This window comes from Thermobia domestica, chromosome 9 (assembly GCF_964235325.1).
Source record: "Thermobia domestica chromosome 9, izTheDome1.hap1.1, whole genome shotgun sequence".
Classification (NCBI taxonomy): domain Eukaryota; kingdom Metazoa; phylum Arthropoda; class Insecta; order Zygentoma; family Lepismatidae; genus Thermobia; species Thermobia domestica.
This window is the reverse complement of record NC_137462.1, coordinates 261,947,534-261,973,010: the sequence shown is the minus strand read 5'-3', so window position 1 is coordinate 261,973,010 and position 25,477 is coordinate 261,947,534. Positions and strand designations below refer to the sequence as shown.

The window sequence follows — 25,477 nt, the reverse complement described above, 5'->3', positions numbered from 1 at the left end:
AGATTCGAGTCAGGTCTCGACTCGTGCACATCCCTAGTATTACAGTAAAAATAGAACTAGACAAAAAGAATCCTGTATTTATAGATAATTCAAAAGCGCACACTACATCGTAGAGCATCAAAGAATGAAATGAAATCTTTAAGTTTTATGGCCTACAATTACACCGTCCAGGGTAAGGAGAAGGTGATGATGAGAATGAAGTGCTGGAGTTAAAAAAGTAGGAGGAAACGGGAGAACCCCGAGAAATCCCACATACACGATGTTTTCCCACACAAAACTCACTTAGTGCGAGCTGGGATCGAACCAAGGACCCTATGGGCCAGAGGTGAACGCTCTGTTACTAAGCCACTGGGCCCCGTGAATGAAATCTTTTCGTTTAACGCCTCACGATTAAGGACTTTAGGACAAGGCAGATGATTATTAAAGCAAGTGGATGATGATGGAAGAATTGATGGAATGGGAAAGTGGAAGGAAAGGGAATACCCCAAGAAAACCCACGGACACGATGTTATCCAAGACAAACTTATTGGCCGGGAATCGATCCAGGGACGCCTCGCACCAGAGGTAGTAAAATATCAAATCAAAAATTACTTTCCTAACGTGTTTATATACAATCGTACAGTCGGAAGCAAAAGTACCATACTCTCATCTTGTCAATAACTTTGATTTAATTGTTTATTGTAATGCATTTTCCGAATCCATGTGCAGAAGTAGAAAAACGAAATGAAATCTCTGAGTTTTACGTCCCACGATTATGCCGGTTAGGTTAAAGGAGACGGTGATTATGAGAAATGAATGAAATGGTGGAATGAAGAAAGTGGGAGAAAACGGGAGAACCCTGAGAAAACCCACGCACACGGTATTTGTCCACCACAAAGTTCACTTGGCAGGAGCAGGATTTGAACCCGGGACCCCATGCACCAGAGGTGAACGCTCTACCACTGAGCCACCGCGGCCCTTGTACAGAAGTAAATTTTCTGTATTTGAAAGAAGTTTTATTCTTAAACCAATCAAATGAAGTCAAGTTTCTTGACAAAAGAACACGTAGAACAGAGGAATGCAATTATGCTACCGTCTGTATCTTGAGACTAGCGAAGTAATATAACAAAATAAACAGAAGACAAATTCCCAAAATTAAATTTTAAAGACAGTTACAAAGGGAGAAAAATTTTTTGTCACATTATTGAAGAAAAATGTTCTAGATGATGTTAAAGAAATGGTGATATTACACAAACAGAAAACAAAATATTAAAAACTGTTTTAATATTGTAACACTAGATATTGAAAAAGGCAACTTTTATGCTACGAGAAGAGTTCTTAAGGAAGAGGGACCGTCCTATATCTTGCTTCATTTACTGTATTTGTTATTTTCGGTATTACAAAGAAAAATACCTATATACTTGAACATAAGTGAGTGAAAGAGGATAGGTGAAACATACTATAAACTTCACGTTATAACGCTTGTGGACAATGAAAACAATCGATCAAAGCTAGTACATACAGGTTTTGTGAACAACCGAGCAACTTCAAGCACTTTGTTAAACAAACATTGGCTGGGAAGATCAACAGCACGTTGGTAACTTTCTTGCAGCAACTCAAAACTTAATACCTAATCAATCTAAACTAGAGGGCACTCTCGTTGTAGTTTCCTGCTATCATAAAGTACTACTTTATAAATACATATTCTAGTCACATGCTCTTCAGAAAACACTTAATTACTCTGACAACTTTACTACTCATGTCATACTTAGACAAAGAATTGTGAACTTCATCAGTTAATCATATTACCTACTAACTCTATGACTAAAAAATCTCCTTTCCAGTCTTGTGGGACAAGAGACCGCGGTGGCGCAGTGGTAGAGCATTCACCTCTTGTGCATGGGGTTCTTGTTTCCCAGCTCGTGCAAATTGAACCTTGTGGTGGACAAACACCGTGTGAATAGGTTTCCTCGGGGTTCTCCGTTTCCCCACTTTCTTCATTCCATCATTTCACTCATTTCTCATCACCGTCTCCCTTAGCCTAACCAGCGCAACTATGCGACGTAAAACTTTAAGACTTAATTTAATTTCTTGTGGCTCAAATGTGTGTCTTCATTGCGTGAGATACTGAACTCGATTCCCTCATTACAGTGATTCCGATTGCACTTTAATATGTGAGTGTTATCAGGATGCGAAATCATAACAATCAAAAAGGCTAGGGTGTTAGTAGTGTTTAAAAAATCAGTTCGCCCGGATTGTTTTAACACAGAGTGTTCACATATTTGAACATCCATAGTAATTAAACTAGTACGTAAAATTACTGTAGGGATATAGATTAGTCACTAGTTCAATTAATAATTGCAAATTATATATTGCTATTAAATTACAAACTTCTGACAGTGTCATTTTATCCGTTCATTTGTAAATTATTGGTGGGAAGTAATTGACTAAAACCCCCAAGGTATTCGCACCCTGGATATCATTCTATAAAAGCTTGCTGTGGCAAAGGATTGAAATACACTGCTCGTCATTAAAAATGCACCAATGGGAGACAGGCGAGCAGCACGAAAAATGGCAAAGGCATGATGGTAATAGTAGTTAATTAAACTCACATCTCTGTGCAACGCATGAGATAGAAACCAACCAGGCTTTCAGTATCCTCTGGGCTCATGTTGGGCGATTAAAACGGTTGCAAGGCATCAAGAGGATGAACTCTTAGATGTCCTACCGAGATATGGTAAAACATTCGGCTTTGACAATATGCTACAGCTTAACTGTAGCTGCAGGAGTTCCCTGGTGTGAGAGATTTTGTACAACTCATCGTCCACACGTGTTCAATCGGAAGCAGAAGTATTGTGTTGAGCCAGAAATTGTAGGACAATGCATGGAGCAAGAAGATGCGTCTTCTCGTGCTAGAATGTAGACCGGGCAAGACTAATGTTAATTTGATCACAATCATCACCTCGTCAGGATACCGTTGGTTGGTATGTCTGTCAATATATGGAAGGCACGAACGGGCTCGCAACTAATGACACCTCACACCGTAACACCCGGTGATGGAATGACGTGGAAATGCAAAAGTTAGGTATGGCACAGTCTAATGCCCCGGTAGTACCAGATATGGATGCCACAGTTATGATTCTGCAGACAAAAGCGAATTCATCTGGAAGAGAATGTCTCGCCATTCCTCTCTCCATGCGTAACATTCACAATATCATTGTAGTCTCCCATATTTATGCTGCGCAGTCAGCGAAAGCAGCAGTAATGGGAATGCAATATATCCCACTCTGCCTGAGGATGTAGAATTATTCGTGCGGATACAAGGTATTTAACATTCTCTAGTGCTAGCACCAGTACACAGGATGTGGCTCTCTGGTCCGTCAGAGCAATATGCAGAACAGAGCCTGTGGTATGGTGCGGTCGAGGAGATCCGACGTTTTGGTGCGCAGTCTTTTCTGGAGCTACTGAACCATGCAGGCTTCACTGTGGCCGCAATTCGTCTAATATAAATACAAATGACGCGAAAGATCACACTCGCAATACCCCACTATTTGTCTGTGAGCAAAGGTCAAAATCTACTGAGGGATCTGCGCCATTTGACAAGGGATTGTTTGACCTATGTACACATTCACGTCTCACCAACCTTCTTCTACTTGTGAATGGGACTGAGAAAGACTCCGCTTGCTTTGACTTGATGGCAAACACAACGTTTCTGTTGATTTACTGCGTTCTTTTGCTAATCAACTGTTTATTCTTCCATCCTTTACACATTCTCCAAATTTAGACCTCCTACGATATCTACTTCTTGGTGCTGCATTTTTAATGGTGAGCAGTGAGTAGTCAACCAACCAATCTACGACATAATAACTGGAAAGTCATCACAACATTAACGAAACGTCGGATTCATGTCCTATGATAAAATTCCCTGGCAGTTTCTGTCAACGCAAACTAAATATGAAGGGTAAGGGGAAAAAAGAAGGAATGTCACAAAATTACATTTTTGAGAAAACGGCATTTTAATATTGGAAATCACGTACAAAGAATACGGTTATTAAATCTTTCGTCCCTTTTTACATGGATATTTCTACATCTACGCGTGCATGGCATATACAATGAAATAGTACCAAGAGTCACCAACAGATAGGACAAAGCACCCGGTAAAGCACATGCATGGACATTTCTTGTTTTTTCCCCTTACCCTTCATATGATTTAGTTTGCTATAATTGACATAGCAGCTATAAGGACTGTTTGTATAAAGGTAACCAAGAAAATTCTGTCGCATTTTGTGGAGGTCTGTGTTCAATTAACCCTTACATCATGAGTTGAATCCGAAGGGAGACAAAGCGAAGGTCAGTTGTTGGTGAGAGTATATCAAACATACTACCTGGTTATGGCAGTTCAGTGACACTGCGAACTTCCCTAAGGACAGAAGGAACATGGGACCTCAACAGAGCGTCATAAGGACATGTATGCTGTACGAGTTAAAACTGGGGCCAAACGCCGCTGCAGCAGGGCGGAAGATATGCCAGGCTACGGTAAGGGTGTCGTGGCTACGCAGACAGTGCAGCAGTGGTTTAATAACAAGTTTAAGGACGCTAACGAAACAATCAAAGTCACACCACTTGTCGGAAGACCAACACATGTACAAACTGAAGATCTTCAGGTAGCAATTAAGGCGAACAGTGGCCAGATACATGAGGAACTGGGACTACAACTCAGTGTGAGTGGAGAAACCATTTGGCTCACTTTCATCAACTTGGGAAGCACTACAAGTTGGGTCGATGGGTCCCACGTGATTTGACTCCAGGCCAGAAGGCAACGCGAGCAGACACCTGTCTTTCTTTTGCTGTCTCGTCTGAGAAAGGACAGGATGTTGACAGGACAGGACAGGATGTTGACATGATGAGAAGTAGGTCCTGTACCAAGAAACACGGTGCCGTCATCGTTGGTTAGCATCTCATGAACCGGTTTCAAAACAGCCGAAACAAGTACTGCGCCAGAAGAAGATCCTCCTGTGTGTTTGGTGGACTACTCGCGGCATTGTGCGTCCTGAACTTCTACCAGCTGGTCATAGCATCGATGCATTTGTGTGCTGTCAGCAGTTGAGCCGTGTTCAACAAAAACTAAACAAAATAAAACCAGCATTTCTAAATCGCTAAGGTGTCCTCCTGTTACAGTACAACGCTAAGCCTCACGTGGCTAGGATGTCCTGGAACACCAATCTAAGCCTTGGGATGGGAAACACTATTGCATCCGTCATATTCTACGGACATTACACCGTCCGTTTATCACCAGTTCCATTCCTTGGACAATCACTTTAGAAGACGCAAGTTCAAATCCTTAGTAGAGGTGCAAAATGCACTTGATACCTTATTCGCTTCATGGCCTACCAAGTTCTATCGCGATGAAATTCATGGCTTTCCAGAACGTTGGCAAAAGGTTGTCGATACTGGTGGGAACTATTTTTTATCTTATAGATATGTCTTAGTTGACATATCTATGTTCAAATGAGGCGGGTAAAAAAGCGACAGAACGTTCTTGGTTACCTTTATATCTTTTTGCGTAACATTCTTGTACGCAGAATTTTGCGAACACATGTACGGACGACCTCCCGTATTATTTTTGTACATACTGTTAAGAACAACAAAAAACAGGTTTATTTAACATTTTCAACAGGTTCAGAGTTGTTTAAAAACTAATTTAAATGAAAGACGTACGGTGTGAAACTAATGAGAACCGAATATGGGAATACCAGGAAAATTCGAATCACACGAAACCTGCATATTGAAATACAATTAAAATGGAATACTAATGAGATACCTGAGCACGATTTGATTTCACTAGTGCAGCATTGTCCGGTTTAATCTTCGTGATGCACATTATCAAGTCATTTTCAACTGATAAGCGATTTTTTATCTTTGTTTTAATGCTTACCATGGAAGAAAATCCACCGTCAGACAGGCACGATGTAGCAAATGGTATTATTGCTTTTAAAGCAGCAAATACCAGACCAGGATATTCTTCTCTCCTCTTCAGCCAGAACTTGTACAAGTCTTCGTTACAGAAAACCAGTTGCAAGAACCAACTAACATAATTATCCTCCGACAAGTCAAGAAGTTGTGGGCGTGGATCAGCTACTTTGACGGCCTCCTCAATGAACGGGTTTAATACCCATCTTGAACCAACACTTTCATCATAGGGAATATGTTACTGTTAGTGCATCCACTATATACAAGAAATGGATTCTACTATTATAGATTCATATTACTCATATTACTCATACCAAACAGTAAAAAACGATGGAAATACTCACAGCCAGTAACATGGTATTTTTGATATGCTCTGAAGGCGATGTCTTGGTGTCGAATTGACACAAGTAACTCGCTAAAGTAGTAAACCCCTATCCTAGGGATCTTTGTATCTGACTTATCACGCCGTTATCCCATCCTGTGTGCGTGGCTTCACCATCGCTGCCGACTACGTCAAGACTTGACACGTCGTACTGGTTCTTCTCCATAAGCTCCAATATAGAGTCGGTAATATCCTTGCCAGTGCCTTGACTTAGGTGTGGCATGACCCAAGTATTCTGAACCGGGCTCCGACAGAACTGTGATATGCTTTTCTGTAACATCTCGTCTTCGTAGTTTGATGTTAATTTTTTGTTGCACAAGAGTTGCATCATTTTTTTTTTCGTCGAAGCAGATACTTGTAATCGCCCGGCCTAGGTGAGTATTTTCTTTCTGGATCTTCCCACCCAGTTTATCCTGTCCTCTTCCTGTCAACAACAAGGTTTTTGTTCTCTGGCGTTATGAATCTCGCGTCCTAAAGTACTTCAGAAGCGATCAAAGCAACCTGTCTGTCTGAAGTTCCAGTTCTAAATGCTGCCTCCTCTGTAGTTTGAAGACAGATGCGCTTTAGGTTATGTTTCCTTCTTGGTCGCGCCTCGAAGTCAGATCCCGGCGTGCTTCCCGATTCAACAGCTTTGCTGGATTCCCCTGAGGACGCCAGTATCTTTGACCCGTAGCTATGCCTAATACCACTAGTTGAAGGACTTGCATCAACACTTCCAGCGTCTTTCTTGGTTGTCTGCCCCTTAAATCTGCTCACTTTACGGGAAAACATCTTTGACAAAGATTTGCTTGTTCGGACGTCAGTGTTACTAATGCTCATTTTACGTGATGTTCTCTGGTCCAAAAGAAACTTGAATTCTCGTTTTGGAATCTTGCGTGTCCTCTCACAGTTGCAATCTTCGGCGATTTTACATTTGCAAGACGCAATATCAAAAAGAGACTTTTCCGCGTGTGCAACAAAACCTGCACGAAATGTTGCTTCTTCTCCTCGACGACTGAAATGTTTTTCCTTGGTGCGACACTTCTTATAAAATGTTTTCAGCATGTCAAAAACTCTCTTTTCTGTAACCACAGGAATACTTGCTTTACGCCAAATATGTACATGTCTTTGTACAGTCACGAACATTAATAAATGGAGGCTGAAGCCATTATTTCTTATGGCTGCGACCTCCATTTATTAATGTTCGTGACTGTACAACTAGTTTACAAATGTCAGTCACTGGTAATTTAGTTACACTTTCGTCACTACTTAAACCACTTGAAAACCAATGATAATGTCGCATAAGGTCACAGTAGTAATTGCAGCACCTGAGGAAAATTTGGACTTTGACCCCGACCTTTATGACGTCATAGGTCAAAGGTCAATGACCTTGGCCCGGGGTCAATGACCTAGGGGGTACTTAGGACCACCCCCCTAAATTTTGGCAGGGGTACATAGGACCACCCCCCTTAAATTTTGGAAATTGCCAAATCTAAAAATTTGGTATGGTAGCCTAGGACCATAGTATGTACCTCTATCAGTATTGGGTGTCTATGTCGTTCCCTTTCATGGATAAAAAATTGCCAAAAAGTCAAATTTCGGGGGTTTTTGACCTAATTTATCCCCTTTGATGAGGTGTTATTATCCTATTTAGTTATATGGTCATGTATAGGGGTCCATTACCTTTCATAAGACATGGGTACATTGGTGCACCCCTTTAAAATTTTGGGAGGAGTACCTTGGCCCACCCCTTAAATTTTGGAAATTGCCCAATTTAAACATTTGGTATTATAGTACAGGACCTCAATATGTATCATGATAAATTTGGATGGTCCACCTCGTTCCCTTTTAGGGGTACAAAATTGCCAAAAATATAAATGTAAGAAATATGTTGTACCACGTGTTTGGTTTTTTGGTCCATTTTATCCCCTTGGATGAGATCCTATTACCTTATATGATTACAGGGATCTATTTCCTATCATAAGACATGGGTATATTGTTGCACCCTTCTTAAAATTTGGCAAGGGGTACACTGAAATTGTCCAATTTAAGCATAGTACAGGACTTCAATATGTTTCGGTGGTCCTATTGCCAAATTTTTTTAGTACAACCACGTGTTTGGTTATTGACTCAATGTATCCTATTTGATAAGGTATGGACGGGTATCCCCTTTCAATGTGGTATAACCCCTCGGGTGTAGTACGGTCACGTGATCGATGATTTGGTTTTGATGCGCGACGAGGTCCCTGGTCAATGTTCTCTAGGAATTAGGTGGAAACTTTGCACAGGGTTCTCGTCTTATATCGCACAGTTCTTTAGGAGAATCTGATAACGTTGTATGTAGAATGAACAATAAAAACACATAGGTCAGCATAAATTGTATTTTATTCATATTTCTGGTTTCTTCTCTTTCTTTCTTGTTACACTAAGGTATTGACAATGTTTGTATATTGAGCTGGGTTTCTTCATTAGACCGCCTCCTCTTCTTGATTGTGATGATTTGTGTCCATGTTTTGCAGCATAGCATCCGTTTGCAAAACTTCGTATTGTGAATTCTGTAAAAAGAACGAGGAAAAACATGATTAGTATAGAAATAGATGATGATTAAACAATACATTTGCAATGATAAATATGATAAAATTACCTGGAAGGTATATTGCAGCAGTCTACGATCATTAACCGTGGGTACTGTTGTGAACAAATATTGAATTTCACGCAGAGATTTTCCTTGGGCTTTACAGCACAAATAAAAATAAGCATAATAGCCACATACGGATGAACCAAGACTTTGCATTTGGCTATTATTATATTTATAGTATATACAATGAAGTTTTAAGAATGCAACATGTTGTGGTACATAAGGAGGAAGGCCATAGCTGTCAAAATATTCTCCAACACCGCTATTATCAATATAAATTGCAATCCAATGGCTTCCTAGTTTTGTAGATGGATCTGTATTTACAATGATTGCCAGAGGAAGAGAAAACCGTGAGTGTAACTCATCGCTTGCAAATACCCCGGTAAAATGATTTCTGAATAATGGACTACCGTTTAAAGCACTAGCTAATTGTAATGTATTCAACATCGTGAATGGAAATGATACATAACGTATACGTACCTTGTAATTTAAAAGTCCAGGATAATGTTGCGCTGGTGGTCGATCTCTAGGAGTGAGGAAAACTCTCCATACACAATACAGTTTGCAGATGCTGCTAATTTCTCTTGGAAATGAACTTCCAATCGGATGGCTCCATGTCGTTGTAAATTCCAATAGTGACAATCTCCAGCAGAAGAATCGGGAGTTAGGTCAAATACAAACAGTGTATATCCATTCTTGTAGTCGGCTCTTGAAATTGTATTTCCAGTATTGGTAAAATGTATGCCAGAACCTGAGAACAATGTGTGGTACGATGAAATGTAGAGATTTTCTTCAAAGTTGGGTTGCAACGGTTTTGAAGGTACAGCTTTTCCATCCACATACAATGTAAAGAAATTAATGTTTAGATGTTGAAATTCAAATGGATTGCTGGTAATAGTTCCACTGGATGCTTCATTCGATGTAAATCCTACAATAATACGATTTGGCAATGTTCCCATAAACAGGTTATCAATAGTTTTGGATTGTATATCCTTCGGGATGGTAAATGATTTCATTTGAACCCTTGTCAGAGGATACTTTGCCGGTGTAGATTGTAAAATTTTATTGTGTGCCAATTTGACACTAGGGCTAATGTTGACTTTTTTCACCTGCAACGATGCATCTAGAATATTGATTTTTGCACTGACACCACTTTCACCGGCCATGAGACAAAAGTTTGGTTTTGCAGGAATAAGTTTCACACGTAATTCCACTCCATGAATTAAAAATTTATCTTGATTAAAAATGTCACAATGAAGATGTCCAATCATATCGAATTTCATACTTTGTTTTGTCTGTTCATAGCGTTGTTGAAATCCTTTGTTCTCCCTGGTGGTTGCGTTCATATGACCAGCCGTATCTTGAAACCACATTGCTGTTTGTAAATGTGTATTTTTAGCTCCATCACTATAATTGAGCAGTTTTTCCAGGTACGAACGATATGGATGATTATGTGACGGAAATGAGATCAGTTTATTGTTCAAGTAGATTTGTACTTCACTAAACATAGCATTTAGACAATCATTGACAGGTGCAATTATTGCTTTATCCGTTTCGGTGAAGGATGAACCATCTGGTTTCACAATTTGTGCTTGGATGTACAATAAGGTTTGTGGCAAATCAATATATTCATCACTGCTACCACTCACTACAAATTCTATTGGTGAATTTTCAGCTATTGAACTAATTGGTTTGTAGCCAATAATACGATTGTCCAGAACACTGGTTTGCGTGGGTAATGTTGAAAAAATGTCCAATTCACTTTTTACACATTCACAGGATTGATGATGTAAGAAAGCCATCGTTGAATTAATCAAAAATATCTGGTGACGATGCCAATGATCTCTTCTTCTTCTTATGTGATAATTTACGTCTCTTCGTAGGATTGATGGTGTTGTTGATCGTTGGAAGGTCAACCTCAAACTGAGAGCAGTCATCCCATTTTCGTTTATGATATCCACTTCCCAGCATAGTTTTCAACTTATTTTTAGCTTTTTCTTGTAAATTTGATTTTGCCTCTTGCATACGTTGATGAAACGATTCTTCCAGCGGTTGATTCGAGATCACAACATCATTAATCATATTGGCACCTGATTTTAATAATTCTTTTCCCACAGTTTTAGCTCCTTGCTTCACAAGTGGTAACACTGAACGAAATAAGCCACCAAGGAAACTTCCAATGCCATGTCCTGCTTGATAGGGACTTCCCACATAGACGTTGCCGATACCGGATAACGCTTGTTTTTGGTAGTATTGCAAATACGGATCAGTCATGACGACGACGACGGAAATGTAGTTTTGTACACACCGTTCCAAAGGTGAATGGCATACGATGACCTGTGCTATCCCTTATATCGATTTGTATTTGCTCAAAATTCATTTTTTCCACCGGAACATAATGTGCAGGATTAAAGATTTGTACTGCATGACTTCCAAAAGTATGATTCACAGGATCCATGTTGACAATTCGTAGCAAGGGTACCATTGTATCTCCAACAATGACAGATTCAATAATGTCACAGTAGACGTACATTTGTGATGGTAAACCTAATCGTACATCCGGTGTATATTGTCCCTTTTGCATATCTTTTAAATCACTTTTTGGTTCAAATCCAAGCATTAAACTAACACTTGGTGAGATTTGTACAGAAGTATGGATTTCCTTATTGGGATGTCTTATGAGGCATATATTATTAGTTGCATCATGGGATATAAATAAATTGGTTTCTTTATGATGTATATTAATTGCATGAATAAGATCCCGTATATTGTTATAATAGCGAACAGGGATCGTTACAACCTTCCACGGTTCCTGATCATTACTACTTGATGATTTGTAATATATTTTATTGTTTTCACTGTTAATGTTCAGCAAAGAATGTGGATAATGAATCTCTACAATTGCCACATCCTATTTCTGGCGAAACTCTACACGTCGTTGTAATTTCGTAATATATGAAGTCAATGTATTTTCTGGAAAATAATCCATGGAACTATTACTGGGAAGTGTAACGTAAAAATCTTGATCAGGTTCCATTCTTCTTCTTCTTCAATGAAGTTGCAGGGATCCACGAATTGAATGAGGAAGGATATCCTTTCCACTGGACGAGATACTCCTTTCTGCGACCTTTTGTTCTTGTACGTAATATTTTATCGATGAGGAACGTCGAAGGGAGCGGCACTGGTTGTAGTTCTTCTCTGTAGAAAACACCATCGATGAGTTGATGATTTAAATCCTCTAGTCGATACACTGGTGGGTTTCTTGGTACAATGGCTTTTACTCTGAATATTTCCCAAGTCCAGTTCTCGAGGTAACCTTTGTCAAAGATACGTTTTGTTTTACTTATACGAACAGTATCACCAACAGATAAATCCGTATCTTGTTTTGAACGTTGTAGCTTTTTGTCGTATAAGTTATGCTACACCTCCAGTAAATTGTCCTGAGAAACGTTTGCAGGTGCCATTTTAATACTGGAATGCCGACTTTCATTGTATTCTTTTACAAGTAAAGGCAATACTTTGATGTAATTGTATGTTTGATATTTGGTAAAGTATTTCCACATACGATGTTTCAATGTCTGATTAAATCTTTCTGCGATGCTGGCTTTAATATCTGGATCCTTTGTTGTAACATGTTGCACGTTGTGTTTCCTGAAAAACTTTTGTACTGTCTTGTTGGTAAATTCAGTTCCTTGATCACTACGTAGCACAATTGGTTTCCTTTCCTGGAAAATCATTTCAAATGCATTCACTATATATTCGGCACTTTTTGATTTTAGTGGTACAGCCCACCCGTACCGACTAAACACATCAATCACTGTAAGAATATAGCTGTAATTGTCATTATAGTTTTGAAGTGATTCTAAATCATTTAAATCACATTCCCATTGATCATCAATATTCTTGACAAGATAAAAATCTCTACGGAAACGACGATGTACAGGACGATGTAACGTGTAGGTAGGTTGTTTGTTTAACCAAAGTTTTATTTTGGCTAGAGGTATAGATTTTCCTGTGGCTTGCCATAATTTCTTTGCAGTAGAAAATGATGCAGGGTGTGCTGGATTGTAATAAATGGATTTCAACTTTTTGTTCATGGTTTGTACGTTGACCATTGTGGAATGATACGTTTTCTTTTTGGTCGGACTTCTAAAACATCATCATCATCTTCTTCTTCTTCTCCGGAAGAAAATAATTCAGGTGCCGGTTTTGGTGGTGCAGATCCTTCAGATGCTGTTGTACTATTATGCTTGACAATATAGTTTAATCTTCGTGGATTACCAATCAATTCTTGAGGTGTGTTTGACGATGCAAGGTAGTTGCAAAACAATTCCCAGCCTTGAGGATTAGAATGTTTCCTCGGTCGAGTCACATCACACATTAAATCTACAATATTGGATCCATGTAGTTTATTGTCATTGATGTACACTGTTCCTTTATGATCCCATGCAATTGCGTCATCTTGTTTTAAACGACGGAATAGTAGTTCGGCTTTCTTACGATACATTTGTGGTATCGCGGCTAAAATTTCTTGTTTTGTGCTATCGTCAACATTCGGGACGTCACCATCAGGTTTCATTGATGTAATTGTAAGTGGTATTGGTTCTTCTTGTTTACGTATCACATAAAGATATTTCTGTAATATTCTATTGTACTGATTCCATTTTTCTTCATCACTTGGATACGATGTATTCAATATAGATTGCATTTCACGATCGAAATTAGATTCTCGATTTTCACTCACACGGGATGATGATGCATGCATTCGTTGAAGCATTTCTGGTGGCACTAAAACCATCTTCTTGCTATGTTCCATGATGTTTATTGTTTAAACAAAATACTGGATAACACACTTCCTACAATAGGTGCAAGTAATGCAGGTAAGAATCCTCCTTGTTGTACGGCTAAATGTTTCTTCTTTTTATCCAATGATTTTGTATTGTCTACGAGATAGCGGAGCGTGTTCTTGTAACGCTTTAATCTTGACTTCTGCGCACTTGTCAGTGGAACATTGCCTTTTAAGACATTATAACAACATTCACAAATACTATGAATTAATGAAGCGTCTGCATTGGCAATAATAGCTTTACGCAATCTTGGTTTAGCTTTGTGCAGAGCACGTAGCAGATCAGCGTGTTTCACTGTAGGAGACATCGTGACAGACTAAGTCATTCTTTTCACATGCACAATAATTTAAACATGTTTTGTTGGCACGTAAACATAATGATGCAAATCGTCGGGAAAAATATTTGTACGAAATCGCATTTCATCGGGTGTATCTTGTTTAAGATCCATCAGTACATAACCATGTGGATTTCTTGTTGCGTCTGCATAACTTTCTTGTAGAAACAGTGGATGCTCAGGCATGATTTGATAACTCATATGCTTGATTTGTGACTTGTCACGTGGATTTTTAAACAACACCAAATACGAACAATTTAAACTCATATTTCTATTTGCTTTACTTTGATGAAATACATTTTGTGTTATAAAAATCACACTAATATTTCGATGATGTGATCCTTTTGTGAACATATCAACAGTATCACTATTCACTTCTCGCATATGGTCATCAATAATAATCAAATGTGGTCCATCTTGAGGCTGAAAATCTTTCATTCGTGGAAGTCCTTCGTGAAATTCTACTGGAACCGGCATTGTTGCATACACGTCTTGCCATTCTGCATAATACCAGTATATCTTACGAAATTTTGCATTGATCATGGTTGGGAGATGTGACAGTAATCGCTTCACAAAATACGTTTTTCCACACCCACTAGGCCCTGCGAGAATACAGGTAAATGGATGTTTCCACTGTGTATCCATGATGAACACTAACACCTTGTTTCAAAAATGATGCGTATTTAAAGCGAGTACAAAATTTTTTTTTGTTTTAGTTTGTAAATTCTTGCACTCACTGGTGTGAAAAGGAAAAATCCGTTCATCTGTTTATTGAATAGTTGAAAACCGTTTATTTGTTAATCGAATAGTTGAAAACCGTTTATTTGTTAATCGAATAGTTGAAAACCGTTTATTTGTTAATCGAATAGTTAAAAACCGGATAAAGTTTAACGGTTAACCGTGAAAGTTGATCATTGTTTGATTTAAATTCTAATTGAAAATTTTTCGTTTGAAATTTGTTTTGAAATTTTCGTTTCAAAAATTTTGTTTGAAAATTTTTTGTTTCAAAATTTTTGTTTCAAATTTTTAGTTTGAAAATTTTTTCGTTTCAAAAAAAATATTGCTTCAAACTTTTTCTGTTCTCAAAATTCTTTAGTTTGAAAAAAAAATTTCGTTTCAAAATTTTTGGTTGAAAATTTTTCGTTTCAAAATTTTTGTTTGAAAACTTTTAGTTTGAAATTTTTTTTTGTTTGAAAATTTTTGAAAATTTTTCGTTTCAAATTTTTGTTTTGAAAATTTTTTAGTTTCAAGATTTTCGTTTAAAAGTTTTCGTTTCAATTTTTGTTTTGATTTTTTTTAGTTTGAAAGTTGCAAAAAAAATTAAATGCCATGAATCTTTTCTATCAAAGTTTCCACCTAATTCCTAGAGAACATTGACCAGGGACCTCGTCGCGCATCAAAACCAAATCATCGATCACGTGACCGTACTACACCCGAGGGGTTATACCACATTGAAAGGGGATACCCGTCCATACCTTATCAAATAGGATACATTGAGTCAATAACCAAACACGTGGTTGTACTAAAAAAATTTGGCAATAGGACCACCGAAACATATTGAAGTCCTGTACTATGCTTAAATTGGACAATTTCAGTGTACCCCTTGCCAAATTTTAAGAAGGGTGCAACAATATACCCATGTCTTATGATAGGAAATAGATCCCTGTAATCATATAAGGTAATAGGATCTCATCCAAGGGGATAAAATGGACCAAAAAACCAAACACGTGGTACAACATATTTCTTACATTTATATTTTTGGCAATTTTGTACCCCTAAAAGGGAACGAGGTGGACCATCCAAATTTATCATGATACATATTGAGGTCCTGTACTATAATACCAAATGTTTAAATTGGGCAATTTCCAAAATTTAAGGGGTGGGCCAAGGTACTCCTCCCAAAATTTTAAAGGGGTGCACCAATGTACCCATGTCTTATGATAGGTAATGGACCCCTATACATGACCATATAACTATATAAGGTAATAGGACCTCATCAAAGGGGGATAAAATGGACCAAAAACCAAACACGTGGTACAACGTATTGCTTACGTTTATATTTTTGGCAATTTTGTACCCCTAGAAGGGAACGAGGTGGACCACCCAAATTTATCATAATACATATTAGAGTCCTGTACTATAATACCCAATGTTTAAATTGGGCAATTTCCAAAATTTAAGGGGTGGGCCAAGGTACCCCTCCCAAATTTTTCAAGGGGTGCATTAATATACCCATGTCTTATGAAAAGTAATGGACCCCTGTATACGCCCATATAACTATATAGGATAATAATACCTCATCAAAGGGGATAAATTAGGTCAAAAACCCCCGAAATTTGACTTTTTGGCAATTTTTTATCCATGAAAGGGAACGACATAGACACCCAATACTGATAGAGGTACATACTATGGTCCTAGGCTACCATACCAAATTTTTAGATTTGGCAATTTCCAAAATTTAAGGGGGGTGGTCCTATGTACCCCTGCCAAAATTTAGGGGGGTGGTCCTAAGTACCCCCTAGGTCATTGACCCCGGGCCAAGGTCATTGACCTTTGACCTATGACGTCATAAAGGTCGGGGTCAAAGTCCAAATTTTCCTCAGGTGCTGCAATTACTACTGTCAGCATACGTGGGTAACTGCACTTCACTCATTTCACTTGGAGTGCCAAATGAGCCTCGTTTCACACTTTTCCGCGTTGGTCTGCTATGAGGCTTTTTGTTCATCTTGCTTTTCATTGCTTCCGAACTTGGAAACCAAAGTACACAAAATGTCTCTGAATCGTATCGCACTAAGAAGACTGTAAATTTAGGTTCAATGTACAAACTCTCTGTCTTAACCTGGACCTGGAAAGTGTAGCATAAATTTGGTGACAGTCAGTCGAGTGGATTGACAGGAAGAAGACATTTTGTTCTTTTTGTCGATTCACTTATAACGTTGATTCAACAATCTAGGCAAGGTAAATTGGTACTTATCTGTATTGTTACAGATAAGGTTATATATGATTCCCTATATTTGAGCATTAGATCTTTGTAATCTTACTAGCCTGTACGCAGTCAACAATTAGTTTCAACTTTAACAATAAAATGGTGTCTCATGGGGAAATGCCAGACAGAATGTCTGCCATTACCCAGGAGTGTTCAGGATTGCCCCATGATGTGAAATAAATTATGAAAGAATTTTAAATAGTTCCTTTTTATTGAAAAGTAAGTAATAAGTTAATGAAATTGGTTTGATAAATAGATCACGTCTTGGTACTAAGCTTTATTAGCTTTATTAATTAGAATAGTTTGCTATATTTATTATTTTAGGCCATTAGTAGCCTACTTTATTATTCTATAATCAGTAACCTTATTTTTTAGTTATCCGATTTTTCATCATAGGCTGCAATTTTTTTATGTGTGTGATTCACAGTGCGTTTTACAAACGTATTTAGCCTAGTAGCGTCCATTAGCAGTTAGCCAATTTTGTTCAGCCTAGTAACCGCATTTGAACATTGAACTAATAAAGAATACAGTCCTTGGAAGCAAAACATTAACGTCTGCATCTGTGATTTCTACAATCCAAATAATGTTTTTATTTTATTGAATATTTTACTTAATGCATCGTTATTTCTGAAATTGTTTCACACGAGTACATTTTGTTTAACCTATTAATTATTAGCTTTCATTTGTAATAGGTTCAAAGATGAGATCTGATTATGTTTCTTATTAATTTGAGATATGTTTGTAAATATAATTCTTATTAAAGATTGAAATACCAAATTACGGTATAATTTTCATGTATCTTAATGTATTTCGCTTCTTTCGTAAAGAAAACTTTAAAGTAAAAGTGTGTTCGGGATTACTCCTACCACTGGGGCAATCCCGAACATCGGTACATTTTTAAAGCATCTCAGTGATTTGTTGAAAAATGTTACTTTTGACTTTTCTCTGCATATTAGTAAACTGGAAAAACTATAAGCTTTCTATACACAAGAAGTCTTAATGTTATCTCTAAAAACAAAAGAGTTATTTATAATCAAAGCTTAAGTGTTCGCGAATACCCTGGTCTCTCCTATATATTTGCAATGATTTGAGAATCCAAAACGTTGTGAACGGCAGTATGATCTTTATTCAAACCATCGACATAATTGAACAATAATTCTATTAGCATTTTTAAAAAAAAGCTTACAAAAAAGATAAAATTTCCATCTCTTATTTTCTTTCTATTTATTCGAAATATCTCGTATCATGATCATAATTTTCAACACTGGAGTAATTTGGAGCTCCTTTATCTCACTTGCTGTGTTACTGATGTTGAAGCCTCTACACTTTGGCTTGTGATGGTGTAGAGATTTTAGTTTGTATCACTAAACAAAACATTGGGAATTATAAGTTCTAGTTTAACATATAAATTTGAACTAACTTGACATAGTTTCATTTTAAAAATACAATTTTATGTTGAGTTGGAACCCTGTTCACCTAGTGGTATCATAAAGCATATTTTGTATATATATATATATATATATATATATATATATATATATATATATATATAGATAGATAGATAGATAGATAGATAGATAGATAGATAGATAGATAGATAGATAGATAGATATAGATACACAGGGAAGAGACGAAAAATCTAAAAACACTTCATACAGGACATGTAAGTTTGGTCCTCCACTGTACAACACGTGTTACGTTTGCCGATGTCTTTTGTTTTCAATGTGTCATGTGGACGTTCCTCTCACGTCAGCAGTAACCATTTCACCTGTGAGTGTCGTGATGTGAAAGTGGTGTGGTAAAATGGGAGACCTGGCAGACTTCCGAAGAGGCATGATCGTTGGTGGCCGTCTGGTTAGAGCTTCAGTGGCAACAGTGGCGAACATTGTGAGGGTATCGAAAGGCACTGTGTCCAATGTCACGAGGGCATACACAATTCATGGGCAAACGAAAAAATGAAATGAAATCTTTGAGTTTTACGTCCCACGGTTATGCCGGTTAGGCTAAAGGAGACGGTGATGATGAGAGATGAGTGAAATGGTGGAATGAAGAAAGTTGGAGGAAACGGGAGAACCCCGAGAAAACCCACGAGCACGATGTTTGTCCACCACAAAGTTCACTTGGCGGGGGCTGGGATCGAACCCGGGACCCCAAGCACCAGAGGTGAACGCTCTACCACTGAGCCACCGCGCCCCCGATAACATGGGCAAACGAGACCGGAGGGCATTAAAATTGATCGTAGCAGCTTGAACTCAATTCCGACCTACAGAACCCGGTTTCATCGAAAACAGTGCGACGGGAACTTCATAAAATGAAAATTCATGGCAGGGCCGCTACCACCAAAACCCTGGTCACAACAGTAAATGCGAAGAGGCGTATCCAGTGGTGCAAGGACCACAAGGCGTGGACTCATGAGCAGTAGAAACACGTAATGTGGTCCGATGAATCGATCTTCACCTCGTTTCCAGCAACTGGTCGTGTTTACGTATGGAGAACACCGTCGCAGGCCTATGATACAGACTATCTGCTTCCAACTGTAAAGCATGAGTGTGGTTCTGTTACAGTATGGGCAGTGATATCGTGGTTTTCTGCAGATCCCGTCATAGCCCTGCATGTAATGATGAATACTAAGGCGTATGAGGCAATTTTGGGGGACCAGGTTCTACCCATGGCCCAAATATTGTTCCCTGATGATTATGGCATCGTCCAAGATGATTTGGCACCCTGTCATGCTGAAAAAATGGTGAAATCATGGTTTGAGGAGCATGATCAGGAGCTCTCACACGTCCCATGGGTCCCACAATCACAAGATCTGAACATCATTGAGCCATTGTGGTCTGAGTTAGAAAGGTGTGTTCGGTCTCATTACCCTCCACCAGCATCCCTTAAGGAACTTTAGCATGTTTTGGAGGAACAAAAGTACAAAATTCCACACACCACGATTCAGGAGCTGTATACGTCCATTCTACCTCGGATCCAAGCTGTTTTGGACGCAAAAGGAGGCTCCACACCACTCTAGGCATGATTTCCATACTTTTGCAAACATTTTAGATTTTTTTTTGTTTACACCTGTATATAGCCCACAAAAATATGCTCCACGTTCTATCTTACCTGTCTATTGAAGTCAATATTGATAGGTCTATCATTTATAGTTAGTAATATGTTATATTATTATTTGGAAATTACCGTAGTTACACAGTGTAAAACTAAACTCATTTGTTGAATTTAGTTTTTCTCCCTCCTTTATGTTTGTAATGAGTTAAGTTTAGTAAAAGAAGCATTAATTCGTTGAAGCTATGACCATGGTCACTATGTACAGTCAACGACTGTAAAAAGTGGAGGTTGGATACATAAGAAATGATAGCTTTTTCCAGTAGCAGAAAAGTTTCACTGTATGCCTGATAGTTGGACAACCAACATGACAGCAAATACATGCCCGAAAACATAACATGCCAGGATATTCCTCCATTTGGAGGAAGAAGTATTCCTATCTGAGAGCATCACTTAGAGAAACAACCACGAGATAAATCTGCAGAAATTCCATTCGCGTTAAGTTCAAAGAGAGAGGAATTAATGCAAAGGAACGAAAAGAATAATACTCATCATGTAGAGACCGAAACACACACACAAACAACCCACTACAGACACACACACACACACACACATACTTACATTATATATATACATGGGCGGAGATTAGGGGGTGCAAAGGGGGGCAGTTGCCTCCCACTTTTTTGAAGCAACCCATTAATGTATATATCGTAGTTTTATTTTGAAATATAAAGTTTTTGTATGCATTACTGTTTCATAGAAAAATGGTGCTATATAATATTTGCCGTTGCATGAGTACGTATTGGTTGTTTTCCCGTGAAGTTAAGAAAGCTAGAGGAATTTCGTTTTAAGTGCGACGGAAAACAATCCAAAAATTCGAGCATATTTTCAATCCAGAGATATAGAATCTGTTAAATTCATTTTCAGTTTTGTCAGGAAACGAAGAAGTGATGCCCTTATGTTTCAGAATTGTTGAACAATTTCCTAGTTTAGTGGTCCCTACTTAATACAAATTAATGAAATCAACCACTAAACAAAAAAAGCTGCTCAACAATTGAAAACATGAGGCGTCACTTTTTCTTCGTTCTCAGACAAAATTCAAAACTGGATTTAGCAGGTTTTGCTTCTATATCCCCTTCTTATAAGGGCTCGATGTGTTAGTCAGCCGCTTTGAAACTAATTGAGAGAACATTTCGCCAAAACAAAAGTATTTCACAAGTTCTTCTTTAATTGAACAAAAATTGACAATTCTTAAAATGGCTTCTCTTCTTTCTAAAGTAAGGAATATTGATTAAAAAGAGCGTAATAAGAAACAACAACTACCTTTTTCATTATTTTGTAATGTAATATACGAGTGAAGTGGTGTGTGTTTAGGGGTGTAAGTGTATATACAATTAACTTTAGTGAATTCAACATAATTCTAGGTTTTAGGATTATTTTGTATAGCAGGAGTGTGGAGTGATTCTAAGTATTGTGTTTTGATGTGTTCCAAGAAAGTTGAAACTGCACCTAATGGCAACGAACATGTTTCGGGAAGCTGCAAAATCAAATACTACTTTAAATGTCGCAGCATATGGTTGTAGTATTTACTGTCTTTCATTTTCTAAGAGTAATAACATACGTTTAATAGCATATCTGAAATTAAAAATTAAGTTGATCAATTACCGCCAGTTTCAGTATGACATCTACAAAACAAGACTCGTTATTCATTACTATGATTAATAATATCCTTTCTATTTATTTGATTTGCAAATTTGTTATTAAATAATCTGATTACACAATTTTCCAGACAGAATTTTAAGATGTTCATGAGCAAGGAATCAAATCTCTTCTTACACTTTCGTTATTTAAGAGTACAAAGGTCTAGTACCTATTTGCGCTAGCCTTGTCGATTTACTTAATAAAATATGAAATACGATATATCGTGCTTTAACTGAAAAAATATAGTATCCTATTAGTTATACAACCTTTCGTCAAAGTGTTAGAAACAACCAGGGAAACTAAGATTGATATACAAATATTCAGATCATGTCTTGCCCCGCACTTTTAACGTCCAATCGCCGCCACTATATATATATATATATATATATATATATATATATATATATATATATATATATATATATTATTGATTAAGGATTAAATGAGTTATTTCGTAAATTTTCGAAACGGGTCTTGAAGGAAGTCGTCGCAACAGTAATGACATCTCGTAGCATTGTTACGTAACACACGCAATATAAATAAAGCTTCAAAAGCAGAAGTCACAGGTTGTGGCGTGGATAATTCGGTAAGGTATCTGCTTCTAGAGTGGGCAGCGCGGGTTCGAGTCTCGAGTACACTGATAACTTTTTTCTTTCAAAATGCATTTCTATATTTTTATATATGTTATTAATAATTGGTTTCTTGCATTTTTTGTAAATTATCTTAAATTAGAGGAGTTTAAATAAAGTCAGGAAGGTTAAGACACATATATATAATTGCTTTATCCGTATATGCAGTCCAGAGATGGAGTGGGTCAGTGGGCCACTGGTCAACAGAACGTGCCCACGGCGAACCACCGGGACATACTCTGGCCCACCGACCCATTCTGCTCAGTGCATTGTAGACAGCTTCTGAACACTGGTGAATTTGTCTACGTTTTACTCTCAAGGCATCCTTTTTCTTCTTTTTTTCATTTGTTTCTATTGAAAAAAGAACTTCAGGCAATCTTAGATATTGATATTTGCAATTATAATAATAGCAATAGGACTTATTAGTTAGCTTTGAGACGCAGCCTGTGACTTTTTAGAGGAGCTAACTAATGAATAAAAAAATGTTTGAACCATACCGTACCGAATGTATATACCGTACTTTGCACATCAGGGGTTACTTTGCACAAAATATGAAAAGAGTTTCACAGTCCTCTGTCGGCAAAACCATGAACAGAAAAGAGGAAGTTTCAACTGGCACCGTAAGATAGAACACCTAACTGTATTTTGGCTATAATGTTGGCGGTTAACATCAGTTCTAATTACCGAGAGGGTTCATTGTTGTAGAGGTATGGAAAGCACTCACTCTATAGGCCGCCAAAATTTGAAAGATATCACGTACGAGATTTTCCGTCAAAGTTAAGTCAGTTTCGTAGAATACTACTGTGGATAACGGAACTTCGATGCAATCAGGGACGTACGCAGGAATTTATTTCGGGAGGGGTCCAAACCTTTCCGGGGGAGGTCCAAACACAATTTCAGGCTAAATTATATTAAAAATTGTAAAATTGCCCCTAAAATTAGACTAAATTTACAAAAAGTCCGGATTTCGGGGGGGTCCGGACCCCCAGGACCCACCCTCTGTGTACGTCCCTGGATGCAATACACAGAGAAAAATCCGTTCTCCGGACAGCGGTATATTGTACAAATATACGGTATCCTCTTGCTCACTATAGAAATAAGTACGGAGCATAAGTTATCCGTATGCTACATAGGCACTGCCCTTAGATGTTACATCATGCCATTGCAGGATGTCTGACATCTAACAGTTTTCCGTATATCACATGCATATACTTATGTTTCCTTCGTCAGCTATATGTTATATACGTCCACTTGTATGTGAGATCCTGACCGCCTACATTGTTTCATACGGAAAGTACGTATAGATGGAACACTTATACAGAAAGTATTATAAAACATGCGTTTTCAGTTATACATCTAGTGTACGTTAAGTCCAAAAGCTACAGGAATTACGCATGTAACCTATCTTTTTAAGTATGCCACCTACATTTTTTTTTCTCAGTGTAGTTGAAATTGAAATGTGAAACGTTTTAAAGTCATAAAAATGTAAAACTGGGAGAAGGTAGTTTCAGTCTCTACTCGGGGTTCCTTTGCACCGGTCCAAAAATACCGCTTAGATAGGAAATAATTACTACTAGAACCTACTGCATTCTAAATTTAGGTAAATTTCCTATTTAGGAAGATGTTGGAATGAATTTCTTGTTGATAAATAAATTATGAACACTGGCGGATTCAGAAAAGTAGTTTGAAAGAGGCTTCAACCACAAATATTTCTTTTTTTTCTTTCTTTTTTTTTTAGAAATGACTAGACATTTTGGAGAGGGGGCTTCAGCTTATACACATAGGAATGACTAACATTAGATTTTGAAAAGGAAATCATGCAATTTGGGTAGTTTTCATCCTGAAAGTCCCAAATCCCGTAAATGTCCCACTAATTACGGTTGGGGTGATATTCTTGGACATAAGGAACAACCAAGGAAAATCAGTTCACGGGGATTTTTTTCTGTCCCTGAGTTGGCATTTTTGTGGGACATATGCTAAACTATTAGAATGCGGTTCCTGTGCCAATAGCAGAAAATACATAATTTTCTTTACAAATATCGATAATTCAAACTAAGTACTAATACCAGTAGCATCATTCTAATATTAATATTTGTAGACTGCATGCAGTTTTGTGTAGAAAGTAAAATGTATAAATGTTGAAGGGAAAACATTGCACGGAAACGTTATGTTCGTATGTCGAACATACTTTTTTGCACGTTGTGCAAAGTAACCCCAGCTATGGGGTTACTTTGCACCAAAGTTTATATTTCAATAGCTATGGTTATACTGAATGTTTACTAATGAACTTGCACTAATGTTTTCCTTATATATATCTAGCTATTATATGTTTAAAATACAGTGTTCTAAATCATTACGTTTGTAAGTTAAATGCAATTTTTTTTTTAAATGGCTTAAATCTTGTGCAAAATACAGTGTCTTACGGTACTAAGTTTCATCTCACTAACGCGAAGTACTCTATTTGTTATGTATTTTTAACCCTCTCTCCTCTATTAGGATACGCACTTTAATAAATATGACGTGACAACAACCCAGTTTGAGGTAGGTGTTAACTATGTTAAAAACTTCACACCGAACGGTTCAACCATTTCCTTTACGTTAAACAATGGGTTTTTCATTTGTATAATACAGACGTACCCTCATGAAAAAAAAAATGCGCGTATACTGTAACAAACGATTTTTCGCAATTATTCCATCTTCCTTACGTTTATGGGTAAAATTCAGTTATTAGTAAGTGGAGATAATAGAAAGCAATCCATCCAAGAAGATATTTCCAAAAAAGATAATAAAATAATAAAAATATAACAAAAAACAAAATTATGCTCGGTTTTGTGTATACTGGTAATAATGCTTTCAAGAGAATTTTGCAGCAGCAGAGCACGACTGCAGAGCGAATTTCACGATTGGTAGTATCGTAGTATCCAGAAGTTGAATCAAGGAACTAGAAAGTAGAGTAAAATGTTGCATTTATTGGTTTAAAC

General features: G+C 37.6%; 1 protein-coding gene across 4 annotated transcripts in view; it reads right to left on the bottom strand.

The window, feature by feature from the left end:
• SPR (G protein-coupled sex peptide receptor) overlaps positions 1–25,477 on the bottom strand; it is a 2,424,528-nt gene that overhangs the window by 2,071,802 nt on the left and 327,249 nt on the right. The window lies entirely within an intron of this gene.